The sequence below is a fragment of the Zea mays genome, chromosome 10 (genome assembly GCF_902167145.1).
Source record: "Zea mays cultivar B73 chromosome 10, Zm-B73-REFERENCE-NAM-5.0, whole genome shotgun sequence".
Classification (NCBI taxonomy): Eukaryota; Viridiplantae; Streptophyta; class Magnoliopsida; order Poales; family Poaceae; genus Zea; species Zea mays.
The window spans coordinates 46,797,144-46,810,086 of record NC_050105.1 but is presented as its reverse complement, the minus strand read 5'-3'; positions in this window follow the sequence as shown (position 1 = coordinate 46,810,086).

Sequence of the window (12,943 nt, the reverse complement as noted above, 5' to 3'; positions counted from 1 at the left end):
AAAATCACGGAGGGCTACTTAGTGGTTATTTAGTAAGGATTTTCTAAAGTTAAATGCTAAAAAGACACTTACAACTAACTTGTTATTTGAAAAATGTCAAACAACAGAACTCATAATTTTTCTATGTTTATAATAACAAAACATTAGTTATCCCAAGGTTTGGGGTGTTTTCTTTTCAGGGTTATTTTTCTAGGGTTTTTCTAAGTTTTCCCTGTTTTCCTAAAATAAAAGGTATCTCATTTCTTTTGTACTAAACAAATGTCTAACAAAATTTTCTAGTGAACTATACTGAATAAGGGAGCTAACAAAAATGTGGGTGCTCCCTGGTTCTTATTTTAAACTACTTATTATATTTTCTTTAACTTTAAGCAGAAAATGATTTAAATGGCAAACTCTACCTTAATTTGGTGTACTGAAGGGTTTATTATTTTTAAGCTGGTTAGGAAGTGATTAAGTACTTCTCTGAATTTTCTTAACCCCAGTCTAATAGTGTAGCTATTTTTCCTATTTCATTTAGCTTTTGACCAGATAATCATTTAAATCATAACTTTGAAGTCTTCTGAAACACTTAGGGGTTTATATTTTTCCTAAGTAGGTTACATTATTTAGAATCTGGCAAAATTGGCTTGACTCGATTTGGGTGAAAAAAACTGAAGTTATGAATTTTTCAAGTTCTGTTTGTATTTAAATCGGAAATATTTAAAAGGTTTGGTGTTAAATAGTACCCGAGGCAGTAAACAGGGTGGCGCGGCTTACCGTCGGCGAGGGAGGTCCGACGAAGGGCGGGGTTGGCTCCGGGAGGTTCTTGCGGTCACAGCGAGGTACGGCTCGACGGCGGTGGTGGCCGGAATCGGCCGGTCCACGTGCGCAGGCGGGTGAACTCATCGGGGACGAGTGCTCCGGCCTGACCACAGTGATACAGGTCAATCCAAGGGCACGGGGAGCTTCACGGGATGTCAAGTAATCGACTCGTGCAAGGAATCAGAGAATGACTCACCGTGGAGCTCGGTCTACGCTTGCCAGCAGTCAGGTGAAGTCCGGCGACCGTGAACTAGCTTCTCCGGCGAGGCAAAGTTTGATTCCTCGCTCGGGGAGCTTCACCGAGGCACGCAAGGTCTACTCCGAGGGTCGGACGTGGTTGGGAGAGGCTCTGCTGGCCGGTCTACGGTGGCGGGTATTCGGGTGGCCGCGGGCACGCCGTGCGCGGGGCAACGCCGGTGATCTAGTGCTCCGGTGAGGTCGAGAGCGTGCGGGGGAGTACGGTCGAAGTCTCTGGTGGCTTTATAGGCGCGGGCGCGGGCAACTGAGCAGGCTCGGCTTGGCGCGACGCGGGGCACGCGGGAGTGGGCGTCGGGCGTGCTCTGGCGAGCTCAGTGCACGTCGAACACATGGAGGTTTGTTTCTGCTCTTGTTCTATCCCCTGCTGAGCAGCCAAACGTGCGAATCTTGCCCTAAGACCTTTGAGAGATCTCTCCCCTGCACCTAGGGCTACCTAGTTCATGTGAGTTCCAAGGGGAGATGTGGTCGGGTTTGAGAGATATGGGGTGGGAAGTTGGCTCTGTCCTAGCTGTCCTCACCGACACAAAACTCGTGCCAAGTCGTGTCAAATGACTTAGGGTTGGGTTCAAACTTTTCCAGGGTGTTCTAGAGGTCTTTAGGCGCCATTTTGTCAATTGGGCCAAGTGGGTTTGAAGTTTGGAGAAGGGTGAACATGTTTGATCTTTGGAAGAGGGTTGGTTTTGAACTTAGAGAAATTCTGATTTTCCTTTTTGGTCTTTCTCTTTGGTGATTCTTTTGGGGTTTTTCTGAAACCTTTTTGGGGTCACTTTCTTACTATTTTTCGTAGGGTAATAAGTGTACTACAACTTTATCATTAGCCCAAGTCATGATCATGTGGTTTTCATAGCCCTTTTGTCATACTCACTTCTAGGGTTCCATTTGTCCAAATGGTTTTGAATTAGGGTTTGGGCATTTCTCTCCATTATATGTGCATGATAAAGCCAAGGCATGACTTATAAGATGGGTTGCACTTACTTAGGATCTTGATTCACATGTGATGATAGGTTCATTAGTGTAGTCTTAAGTGAACATCCTAAGTAACACCTGGGGTGTTACATTATTCATTTATAATTATATAATAAAAGATATATTATGATGTCATATGATTATCCATGTTATTTACCATGTTTCATATGCTTCGTCTTTTATTGATATATGTTGTGATGATGAAGGTACGTCCTTCATAACCTTCGTCCGAAGATTGTTATATCCTTAGGGAAATAATGCTTCGAAGGATGAAGGGAATTAACCATTAGCCTATTTTTGTGTTGCCTTTTTCTTAATTCATAGCATTTGAGAACAAGTCCCCAACATTGGCGCCACCTCCGGTGAACTCACTTCCACTTTTGAGCTGATGGCTTCGTTTTACAATCAAGTCAAAGCACCTTCGGCTACGAAGCTGGTGCTTCTGATAACATGCGGCTTAGGTTCAGAGCCGGCTAACAAGAAGCAGAAGAAGGAAGCACAGAGAAGGGTACAACATGTTGGGGTGCAGGGACCCTTCTATTGGGGACTTGTCCTTAAATGCTATGAATTAAGAACAAGGCAACACAAAAATTGTTAAACGTTAAAGTCCTTCGTCCTTTGAAGCATTATTTCCCTTGGGATATAATGAGTTTCGGACGAAGGTTATGAAGGACATATGTCACACCCGGCTTTAAGAAACAAAGCCAGGTGCATCTCATACATGCGCCAAAGAAGACAACATATATAATAACAGAGTGTATAGAGATAAATGTCATAAAACATCAGAGTATTTATTACATAGCGGAAGACTTAATACAAAATAAAAGATAAATATCGCAGGATCTAAAATCTATCCTTGGCGCCAGAAAGCTGACTGGGAGACGCCACCTAGATCGAATCGAACTCCTCGATACTTGGCTCCACTTGAACCACCTATTCTTCTCCTGTGAGGGGGGGTGTGAGACAGCAAGAGTGAGCTCACATACGTTCATAGCTCAACAAGTCGTGGGGAATAATGTGGCATGAACTCACAAAGGTGGGAGTTCATGATGTGTAAGGCTGATTAATGAAATAGAGGCTGAAGCTGAACATTGCTTTTATAAGTTGGTCAAAATTTTATTAGAAATTACTAAGTGTAAGTAAATACCAAACCTTAATAATAATAAAGAAAAGTAATATTAAAATAATCCCAAATGCGGTGCAAATGTCCAATTAAATTTAAGTTCCATAAATTAATCATGTGAGGGTCCGAGCCGCTTATGACCGTGAGCACGGCTAGTATACCAGTTTTACACTCTGCAGAGGTTGCACATCTTTACCCACAAGTCATGTTACCCATCTGCCAAGAGATGGCCAATCCCATACACCTCTACCGAGGAGGCGAGGCAGGGTAACCCTACGAGGCCTTTACAAAGTTCCACTAGCTTCAGAAATCCCGCTACAGTTTATAGGAAGCTCCAATGCAGGGTTCTTGCCCGACCGCCATCGCAGCAAAAAAAAACCAAGGACATCCCTACACTGACCACTCCCCTACTGCCCTTGCCCCTTTCGGGTAAGGAAGACCTCCACTAGCTTTCCTAGTTAATCAGCCAAGGGCGTCCCATTATACCCTTGTGGTAGCACTGTTTTCACGGGTGGTCGCTCCATGTTCCCATTAACATAATGATCTTAACATGAACAGTAATAATAAAAGAGTAATTATGAATAAAGTATCTTCATACCCAAATCCACATAAAGCAATAGCAGGTACTACCCAAAGAAATATTTCAGTGGTAAACAAGGTATAAAGATAGCCAAAACTAGGGTAACCTATTGGGTCCCATCAAAATTAACCTATGCAGATCATTATAATTAATAAGAACATGGTTGGGAAAACGTAAGTGATCAAGGGCACAACTTGCCTTCAATGAGCTCCTGCTCAGCTACTTCTACTTGTTGAACCTCAGAATCCACAGTGGCTTGCTCGTCTACTCGCATCAACACAATACATACATAGTATAGCATAAATTAACATCACACCAAACATATAAATAAGATATACAGTAAAAATCTACACATTTAAATGAGATCATAGGAACTGGAGTCACTAAATTTTGAGTTATAGAATTCAAGTTATGAATTTCTTAAGGTTTAATGTGCTTGAAATAGGATTAAATGATAAATTAATTTTCTTACTGTTTTCATGTAGAAACAGAGACTCTAGATGATGGAGAATAAAATTACAAAATTTTAGGAACTGGAATGGAGTGATTTGGACTAAAAATGGATTTTCTATGCATTTTACAAGTTTCTATATTTGTTTTTGTATTAAAAACGAATTTCTATAATTAATTCTCTGTTTTTAATCATCTCAGGACTGGGCGTCTATTTTCAGAAAGATCAGGGGCTAAACCAGAGTTTTCCCCAAGACACATATCACAGCTACGTGGACTGCGGGTTGTTTTCGGGGAAAAATAAGGGCTCTTTAATAAAAATGTGTCGCGAAGGGGTATCGTGCGCCCCAGACCGTCCGATCTCAAACGGAGCGCTCAGATTAGTTTTAACTTATACCGAACCGGTATGCAACCCTAACCCCAGGATCTAAGATCTACGCCCCGGATCCAACCACGTTTTCACCGCTCACAAGCCCTCGGATGAACTGCCAACGGATCAGATTCTAAGTGCGAAGGGGAACGCTCCCGCGCCCCATCACAACCGTCTACACGGAGATCCACGGCTGAAAGGTCATCGCTCTCCACGGTTCACCCGACGGCGGTGTAATCTCCTCCCCACGGCGGAGCATTGCCGGGGAAATACCAATTATAGACCGGAGCCCTGATTCGTACTCCTAGTGCAAGATACATGGAACAGAGGACCTAGCGAATCATCTAAGGACATTTTTCTGGTGTCATGGGTGCACGTGGAGCTCACCTACGGCACGGAGCGGCCCCGCGGTGGCGGCCGCACGGCGGCGAGAAATTACCAACCCCAATCCCCGCTGACCCCTTCGAAACTACGTGTACGCAATTTACCGAGACAACAGAAGGCTTGGGGGTGATTTTCACCTCGGTTTGGCGCCTGCAGGTATATTGCCCACGACAGACCATGGAGCGGCGGCGGCGGCGATACCTCCACAACTCACGACGATGGCGCTCGACACGGCATCCAGGGCTTCAACAAGGAGGTTGCTGCAACGCGGCCCGGGTGGGAACCAGTGGCTCATCCACCGGTCACAAGGCTTGAGGGAGGAGGGTGAAGTTCACGACCAAGGCGCGATGCGGAAAGGGAATGGCGGGGCAGTGAGCGCGCAACAGCGGAGTGCAGGCGGCGGCGTAGCATCTAGGTCAGGCTTCGGCTTTATAGTCTGGCGCAGGGACAAGCTCGACCGACTAAACTCAGGGTTGAGGCGAGATTTCTGACGAATTCGACGGCAGCGCAAGAAAGGGAAAAACTCCCGTGCGACTCGCGCGGATTGTTACCGTCGCGACAACCGGGATGACAAGTGGGGCCCACATGGCGGTGTAACACGAGTGTTCAAGCGCGGGGTGCAAATGGGCCGGCCAGCGCCGGGATCAGGTTGGGCCGAAAATGGCGTCCCAGCCTAGTAAAGCTCCCTATTTGTTTTTCCTTTTTATTTTTCTTTTATATTTCCGCTTTCCTTTCCTTTGCTTTCAAATTTAAATTCCAATTTCAAACCCACACTTCCTAGTACATTTATTTTCTCATAAAATGTACATCTTAAACATGGTATGAGGGAGTTTTACTTATTTATTTATTTTGATATCTATTTTGTGGTACTGGTGCTCTTCTCTAATTCCCAAAATTCCAATTTAAGTCTTACTTCCAATTTGGGTACAAATATATTCCCTTTTACTTTTATTTTTACGTTATCACAAAATGCACACAAAATAAAACTTCAACATGATGCATATTCCATTTTTGTATCATTTGTTTTAGTTCATCTCTCTTAATTATAGGTATGCTCTTTTATGATGAACATATGACACACAAACTAAGGAGATCGAATATACTCCCTTGAATACATTTTTTTGGGTATTACAAATCCTACCCCCTTAAAAAGAATCTCGTCCTCGAGATTTAAGAAGGACTTGAGGAAAGATGGGGAAAATCTATGCGAAGCTCTTCTTTTCTTTCCGAAATTGCTTCATATTCGCCATGGTGACTCCATTGCACTTTATACATTTTTATCACTTTATTTCTTGTATCTCGAGTCAAAGTATCCAAAATCTTGATCGGGTACTCCGTGTAAGTCAAATCTCCTTGAACACTGAGCTCTTCCATTGGTAACTGTTCCTCAGGGACACGGAGACACTTCTTAAGTTGAGACACATGGAATACATTATGCACATCAGATAGATTATCAGGTAGCTCGAGTTGATAGGCCATCTCTCCAACTCGCCTAAAAACTCTGAATGGTCCAATAAAGCGAGGGGACAATTTGCCCTTAACTTTGAATCTCCTCATTCCATGAAGTGGTGACATCTTGAGGTACACATGATCACCTTCCTCAAATTCCAGTGGTCTTCTTCTATTATCTGCGTAGCTCTTTTGCCGGGTCTGAGCTACCCTCAAATTCTCCTGAATTATACGGACTTGTCCTTCTGCCTCTTGAATAAGTCAGGTCCAAAGTACTGTCTTCCTCTAGTCTGGTCCGAAATAGAGGAGTCATGCATTTCCTGTCATACAGAGTCCCGAACGGTGACATCTTCAGACTGGCCCGGTAACTATTATTATATGAGAATCAGTATAAGGTAGACCCTTATCCCAACTACTACCACGTTGAAGGGCACCAGCTCTCAACATGACCTCCAATACTTGATTAGTCCTTTTAGTCTGTCCATCAGTCTGAGGATGGTAGGCCAAACAAAAATTCAACTTCATATCCATATTCTCATGAAAACTTTTCCAAAATCTGGAGGTAAACTGTGATCCTCTATCCAAAATGATCTTCTTCGGTACACCGTTTAGAGACACAATCCGAGCCATATATAACTCTGCTAGCTGAGAACATTTATAAGTAGTCTTGACAGGAATGAAGTGAGCTACTTTAGTCAATCTATCCACAATCACCCATATAGCATCATATCCTTTCTGGGTGCGAGGCGATCCAATAATGAAATCCATACCGATCTCTTCCTACTTCCACTCGGGTATCTTTAGTGTATGCAGTAGTCCAGCTGGCCTCTGACGTTCAACCTTAACTCTTTAACACACATCGCACATATCCTCATGTGCAGCCACATCTCTCTTCAATCCATACCACCAGTATTTCTGCTTCAAATCCTGATACATCTTGGTACTCCCCGGATGAATAGAATAATCTGAGTCATGGGCCTCTTTTAAAATAGTCTCACGAAGGCTTTCAATATTAGGAACACATATCCTGTCCTTGAATCATATGGTGCCTTGCTCACCTCCCGTAAACTCTGGACCTCTACCTTCTGTAATAAGATCCTCAATCTCTTGTATCTTAGCATCACCATTTTGTCCTTTGCGGATTTCTTGCTCCAAGGTAGGTTCCACATCAATAGTAACTCCTTCAGTGTGAGCAACTATCCCCGGGTTAAGTCTCCTGAAATCTTCAACAATCTCATCGGGTAGCTGGGCAACAACAGCTGAATGAACATGCTCCTTTCGACTCAAGGCATCTGCAACCAAATTCGCCTTGCCCGGGTGATAGTGAATCTCCAAATCATAATCCTTAATAAGCTCCAACCAACGGCATTGCCTAAGGTTGAGATCCTTCTAAGTGAATATATACTTCAAACTCTTATGATCCGTGTACACTTGACACTTGGTTCCCATGACATAATGTCTCCAAATCTTAAGTGCATGCACAACGGCAGCCAACTCCAAGTCATGAGTGGGGTAGTTCAATTCATGCTTCCTCAACTGACGAGATGCATAGGCGATCACATGTCCTTCTTGCATGAGCACACATCCAAGTCCTTGGCCACATGCATCACAGTAAATGTCAAATCCCTTCTGCAGATCTGGCATAATCAATATTGGTGGTGACATCAATCTCTCCTTCAATTGATCAAAGCTGTCTTGGCATTTCTCATCCCACTTGAATTCTCTTCCTTTCTCCAAAAGCGATGTCATAGGCTTGGCAATCTTAGAGAACCCTTCAATAAATCTCCGATAATATCCTGCGAGTCCCAAGAAACTCCGAATCTCAGTAACTGTAGTGGGCACTCTCCACTCCATTATCTCCTTCACTTTAGCAGGATCCACTGCTAGTCCTCCATTAGAAATAATATGTCCAAGGAATGGCACCTTGTCAATCCAAAACTCGCACTTGCTAAACTTGGCATAGAGTTGATTATCTCGCAACTTCTGTAGCACCAACCTTAGATGTTCTTCATGATCACTTTCATTCTTAGAATAGATAAGGATATCGTCGATGAACACCACGACAAATCTGTCCAAGTACTCCATAAACACCTTATTCATCAAATCCATAAAATAAGTTGGTGCATTAGTTAATCCAAACGACATAACCGTGAACTCATATAATCCATATCGGGTCGAGAAAGCTATCTTGGGAATATCTGATGGTCTAATCTTCATTTGATGATATCCCGATCGGAGATCATTCTTCGAGAATACCCTAGCACCTCTCATCTGATCAAATAAAACTTCAATGTGGGGTAATAGATACTTGTTCTTCATAGTGACACCATTAAGGGACCTTTAATCCACACACATCCCTTGCAATGCATCTTTCTTCTTTACAAATAGAACTGGCGCTCCCCAAGGTGAGGAACTCGAACGAATGTACCCAACCTCTTGTAACTCCGTTAATTGCTTCTTAGGTTCCTTTAGTTCTTCTATGGACATCATGTATGGCCGTTTAGATATAGGAGCAGTCCCAGGTAAGAGATCCATGACAAACTCAACTTCCCTATCTGGTGGCATCCCTGGTAACTCCTCTGGAAAGACATCCAAAAAATCTCTAACCACACGGATGTTGACACCAACAAACTTCCCATCTACTAAGAATGCAGCTAGTTTGGTGGCGATAGTTACTGCAACTTCAACTTCAAATCTTTCTTCTTTGGAACTGGTGAGTTCTACGGTTCCCTTAGCACATTGTATATACTGCCTTTGCCTTTCTTAACCATGACATACCAAGGGTCAAGTCTATACTGCTCTCTTCTAACAGTATAGGGGGTAGCACATCTGGGTTAGGAATATAGGGTAAGAAAGGAAGAATTTAGACAAGGCGAGTAATTACGAGGGATGTTACTGCGGGGGGTTTATTAGCTAAGTAGATTAGTGTGTCACCTACTAAAGCTAATACATTACCTTATGGTGGTACATGCTAAGATGCCCGTCTATACTATTTCAATCAATCAAAGAAGCAAATCAGGCATTGATCATCAGCACAATCAACCAACATTTTTAAATATAAAAAATAGTTTTAATTTTGTCTTAGGTGCCCTATATCTTAAAAGTTCATAAGTGTAGGATTCCAAGGTGTGAAATCCATCTTGTCTTAGAGTAGAAAAGATAAGAGTAATCAGAGTAGAAAAGCAGAAGGTGAGACGAGACCAAGATGAGATAAGTATAGAATGAATCGGAATAAGGTAAGTAGTGAAGGGTTTGTCCATTTCCATCTAGGTTTCGTCCTAAAGTCAACATTTCCTCTGATACCACTTCTGTCACACCCGGCTTTAAGAAACAAAGCCAGGTGCATCTCATACATGCGCCAAAGAAGACAACATATATAATAACAGAGTGTATAGAGATAAATGTCATAAAACATCAGAGTATTTATTACATAGCGGAAGACTTAATACAAAATAAAAGATAAATATCGCAGGATCTAAAATCTATCCTTGGCGCCAGAAAGTTGACTGGGAGACGCCACCTAGATCGAATCGAACTCCTCGATACTTGGATCCACTTGAACCACCTGTTCTTCTCCTGTGGGGGGGTGTGAGACAGCAAGAGTGAGCTCACATACGTTCATAGCTCAACAAGTCGTGGGGAATAATGTGGCATGAACTCACAAAGGTGGGAGTTCATGATGTGTAAGGCTGATCAATGAAATAGAGGTTGAAGCTGAGCATTGCTTTTATAAGTTGGTCAAAATTTTATTAGCAATTACTAAGTGTAAGTAAATACCAAACCTTAATAATAATAAAGAAAAGTAATAGTAAAATAATCCCAAATGCGGTGCAAATGTCCAATTAAATTTAAGTTCCATAAATTAATCATGTGAGGGTCCGAGCCGCTCATGACCGTGAGCACGGCTAGTATACCAGTTTTACACTCTGCAGAGGTTGCGCATCTTTACCCACAAGTCATGTTACCCATCCGCCAAGAGATGGCCAATCCCATACACCTCTACCGAGGAGGCGAGGCAGGGTAACACTACGAGGCCTTTACAAAGTTCCACTAGCTTCAGAAATCCCGCTACAGTTTATAGGAAGCTCCAATGCAGGGTTCTTGCCTGACCGCCATCACAGCAAAATCAACCAAGGACCTCCCTACACTGACCACTCCCCTACTGCCCTTGCCCCTTTCGGGTAAGGAAGACCTCCACTAGCTTTCCTAGTTAATCAGCCAAGGCCGTCCCATTATACCCTTGTGGTAGCACTGTTTTCCCGGGTGGTCGCTCCATGTTCCCATTAACATAATGATCTTAACATGAACAGTAATAATAAAAGAGAATAAAAGAGTAATTATGAATAAAGTATCTTCATACCCAAATCCACATAAAGCAATAGCAGGTACTACCCAAAGAAATATTTCAGTGGTAAACAAGGTATAAAGATAGCCAAAACTAGGGTAACCTATTGGGTCCCATCAAAATTAACCTATGCAGATCATTATAATTAATAAGAACATGGTTGGGAAAACGTAAGTGATCAAGGGCACAACTTGCCTTCAATGAGCTCCTGCTCAGCTACTTCTACTTGTTGAACCTCAGAATCCACAGTGGCTTGCTCGTCTACTCGCATCAACACAATACATACATAGTATAGCATAAATTAACATCACACCAAACATATAAATAAGATATACAGTAAAAATCTACACATTTAAATGAGATCATAGGAACTGGAGTCACTAAATTTTGAGTTATAGAATTCAAGTTATGAATTTCTTAAGGTTTAATGTGCTTGAAATAGGATTAAATGATAAATTAATTTTCTTACTGTTTTCATGTAGAAACAGAGACACTAGATGATGGAGAATAAAATTACAAAATTTTAGGAACTGGAATGGAGTGATTTGGACTAAAAATGGATTTTCTATGCATTTTACAAGTTTCTATATTTGTTTTTGTATTAAAAACGAATTTCTATAATTAATTCTCTGTTTTTAATCATCTCAGGACTGGGCGTCTATTTTCAGAAAGATCAGGGGCTAAACCAGAGTTTTCCCCAAGACACAGATCACAGCTACGTGGACTGCGGGTTGTTTTCGGGGAAAAATAAGGGCTCTTTAATAAAAATGTGTCGCGAAGGGGTATCGTGCGCCCCAGACCGTCCGATCTCAAACGGAGCGCTCAGATTAGTTTTAACTTATACCGAACCGGTATGCAACCCTAACCCCAGGATCTAAGATCTACGCCCCGGATCCAACCACGTTTTCACCGCTCACAAGCCCTCGGATGAACTGCCAACGGATCAGATTCTAAGTGCGAAGGGGAACGCTCCCTCGCCCCATCACAACTGTCTACACGGAGATCCACGGCTGAAAGGTCATCGCTCTCCACGGTTCACCCGACGGCGGTGTAATCTCCTCCCCACGGCGGAGCATTGCCGGGGAAATACCAATTATAGACCGGAGCCCTGATTCGTACTCCTAGTGCAAGATACATGGAACAGAGGACCTAGCGAATCATCTAAGGACATTTTTCTGGTGTCATGGGTGCACGTGGAGCTCACCTATGGCACGGAGCGGCCCCGCGGTGGCGCCGCACGGCGGCGAGAAATTGCCAACCCCAATCCCCGCTGACCCCTTCGAAACTACGTGTACGCAATTTACCGAGACAACAGAAGGCTTGGGGGTGATTTTCACCTTGGTTTGGCGCCTGCAGGTATATTGCCCACGACAGACCATGGAGCAGCGGCGGCGGCGATACCTCCACAACTCACGACGATAGCGCTCGACACAGCATCCAGGGCTTCAACAAGGAGGTTGCTGCAACGCGGCCCGGGTGGGAACCAGTGGCTCATCCACCAGTCACAAGGCTTGAGGGAGGAGGGTGAAGTTCACGACCAAGGCGCGATGCGGAAAGGGAATGGCGGGGCAGTGAGCGCGCAACAGCGGAGTGCAGGCGGCGGCGGAGCATCTAGGTCAGGCTTCGGCTTTATAGTCTGGCGCAGGGACAAGCTCGACCGACTAAACTCAGGGTTGAGGCGAGATTTCTGACGAATTCGACGGCAGCGCAAGAAAGGGAAAAACTCCCGTGCGACTCGCGCGGATTGTTACCGTCGCGACAACCGGGATGACAAGTGGGGCCCACATGGCGGTGTAACACGAGTGTGCAAGCTCGGGGTGCAAATGGGCCGGCCAGCGCGGGGATCAGGTTGGGCCGAAAATGGCATCCCAGCCCAGTAAAGCTCCCTATTTGTTTTTCCTTTTTATTTTTCTTTTATATTTCCACTTTCCTTTCTTTTGCTTTCAAATTTAAATTCCAATTTCAAACCCACACTTCCTAGTACATTTATTTTCTCATAAAATGTACATCTTAAACATGGTATGAGGGAGTTTTACTTATTTATTTATTTTGAAATCTATTTTGTGGTACTGGTGCTCTTCTCTAATTCCCAAAATTCCAATTTAAGTCTTACTTCCAATTTGGGTACAAATATATTCCCTTTTACTTTTATTTTTACGTTATCACAAAATGCACACAAAATAAAACTTCAACATGATGCATATTCGATTTTTGTAT